Raw genomic sequence first — 3092 nt, 5'->3', positions numbered from 1 at the left:
TGGGAAAAGATCTTTTCTAATCCTACATTTGATAGAGGGCTAATCCAATATATACAAAGAAGTCAAGAAGTTACATTCCAGAGAACCAAATAACCCTATTTAAAAAATAGGAAACAGAGATAAACAGAGAATTCTCAACTGAGGAAACACGAATTGCCAAGAAGCACATAAAAATGTTGATAATCTTTGGTCATCAGGGAAATGCAAATCAAAACAACCCTGAGATTCCACCTCACACCAGTCAGAGTGGCTAAGATCAAAAATGCAGGTGACAGCAGATGTTGGTGAGGCTATGGATAAATGCTCCATTGCTGGTGGTATTGCAAGCTGATATAACCACTCTGGATGTCAGTTTGTCAGTTCTTCAGAAAATTGGACAGAGTGCTACCTAAGGACCCAGCTATACCACTCCTGGGTTTATGCTCCAACATGTAGTAAGAACACATGCTCCACTATGTTCATGGTAGCCATATTTTTAGTAGCAAGAAGCTGGAAAGAACCCAAATGTCCCTCAACAGAGGAACAGATACAGATATTGTGGTACATTTTCACAATAGAGTACTAATCAGCTATTGAAAACAGTGACTTCATGAAATTCCCAGGCAATTTGATAGATCTAGAAAATATCATCCTGAGGGAGGTAACCCAATCACAAAAGAACACACATAGTATGCACTCACTGATAAGTGGATATTTTGGCAAAAAACATGGAATACCCACTATACAACTCATGGACCACATGAAGCTCAAGAGGAAGGAAAACCAAACAGTGGATGCTTCAATCCTACTTAGAAGGGTGAACAATATAATCAAGGAATGTAGGAGGTGGGAGGAACTTGGGAGAAAGAGATGATGAGTGGGAGCGGGAAAAGAGGGTCAGAATTAGGTTTGAGAGGAGATGGAAGAGATGTACAGAGGGTCAGGAAATTGAACAGAGGTGTGTACCAATGGGGGATGGAGAACTGGTGGTAGCAACCAGAAAGTCCAGATACCAGGAAAGCAAGAGCCTCAAAGGACCCGACTGGGATGACATTAGCTGAAATACCCCACAAAGGGGAGGGAGAACCTATAGAGACCATAACCAGAGGTTAGGCATGGCCCCCTGGTTGAGGGATGGGGCCACCCACTCATCTCCAAAATTTTAAGCCAGACTTGTTCTTGCCTAAAGAAAGACAGGGACAAAGAGTGGAATAGAGACTGATGCCCCACCTGGGGATCCATCCCACATGAAGATACCAAACCCAAATTCTATTGCTGATGCCAAGAAGTTCTTGCTGACAGAATCCTGATACAACTGTCACTTGAGAGGCTCTGCCAGATCCTGAGCAGTACAGATGTGGATGCTCATAGTCAACTATTAGACTGAGCACAGGGACCTCAATGGAGGAGTTAGTGGATGGACTGATGGAGCTGAAGGGGCCTTATCTGGCATTAATGGGAGTGGAGGCCCTTTGTCCTCTAAAGGCTTCATGTCCCAGTGTAGAGGAATGCTATGGCAATGAGGAAGGATTCAGTGGTTAGGTGGAGGAGCACCCTCATAGAAAGAGGGTAAGGGGCGATAGGATGGAGGTTTGCAGAAAGGGAAGTGGGAAAGGGGATAACATTTAAAATGTAAACAAATAAAATATCCAATTAAAGTTATTTTTAAAAATGTGTTCATCTTTCTTAGTCATCAGAAGAATACAAATCACAACCAGTAAATGATTTCATCTTATACTGTGGGACAGTGGTCGATGCCAGAAAACTTAGTACTGTGAGTGGGTCCAAGACCCTGTCACCCAGGTACCTACCTGAGACTATAGGCATTTCCTGCTTAATACTAGATTCCTGTTCCAGAACACATGACCCCACTATCCCTGTTAGTCACATACCCCAGAACAGAGTTCTCCATGCTAATATGGTACCTAAAGGACATGAGGGTTTAGCTCGTAAGCTTTCCTTCCCAGAAATTCCCTCCCTCAAAAGTTATTCAATTTTGGGTACACCTTGGGAAGGTGGTATGCACCCCTTATCCATAATAAACAGTATGGATAAAGAGTATAGGTAAACATGGACTGTCTCTTTCATCAAGAACTGCCAGGGAGAGGATGGAGAAAGCCCCCAGTAAGGATACACAACCTAAGTCTCCCACAGAAGGCACCTTTTTACTCCCAAACAGCCACCTCCAAGCAAAGGACTTTCTCCAATGAGCTAAGCCAGATGTCTTATTCCCCTGGCCTGGGGCTCCTCATATATATATATATATATATATATATATATATATATATATATATATATGAAATCTAAATGGAATCGCCACATAATAGGGGTGACAGAGCCTTAAGTAGACATCACTTACTACCAAATTAAATGTCCAAATCCAGGAATTGGTTATGTTTAGCTGATTTGTTGTCCAGTAGGGCCTCATATAAACCTGCAAACAGCTAGACTATTGAAAAGGTTGTTGGTCAACCTCTAGAAACGGATGATAAGGCTGACCTGCTGAATACAACACCTCCATAACTCAGTGTACACAGAGAAGTTAAGCTAACACCTATCTAGAGACTTCCCTACTACTGACTAATGTTTCTGGTATTAGAAGGAACTATGCATACTACCATAGGAAAAAGGTAACCACCCATCCAGCTATAAATCCTGAGATCCACAATGGTGACCTACCTGCACAGTATACTGATGCAGTAGTTGCACAAAGATCTGGAAGTAACAAAGCCTTATTTAATTAGATTTAAGATCTACTCTATGACATGGAACCCATGCTCAACATTATTTGGGAGTCCAAGACCTGGAGACTTGGTAGGCCAGGAAACCAAACATGACTATTATGTTAAAGGGAAGTATCAGTAAAATGACTCCTAATGAAATTCTTATATATATATATATATATATATATATATATATATATTACTAGGTATTTTCCTCATTTATATTTCCAATGCTATCCCCAAATTCCCCCATACCCTGCTCCCCACTCCCCTACCCACCCACTCCCACTTTTTGGCCCTGGTGTTCCCCTGTACTGGGGCATATAAAGTTTGCATGTCCAATGGGCCTCTCTTTCCAGTGATGGCCAACTAGGCCATCTTTTGATCCAG

This window comes from Mus caroli, chromosome 3 (assembly GCF_900094665.2).
Source record: "Mus caroli chromosome 3, CAROLI_EIJ_v1.1, whole genome shotgun sequence".
Classification (NCBI taxonomy): domain Eukaryota; kingdom Metazoa; phylum Chordata; class Mammalia; order Rodentia; family Muridae; genus Mus; species Mus caroli.
Note: the sequence above shows the minus strand (reverse complement) of the source record.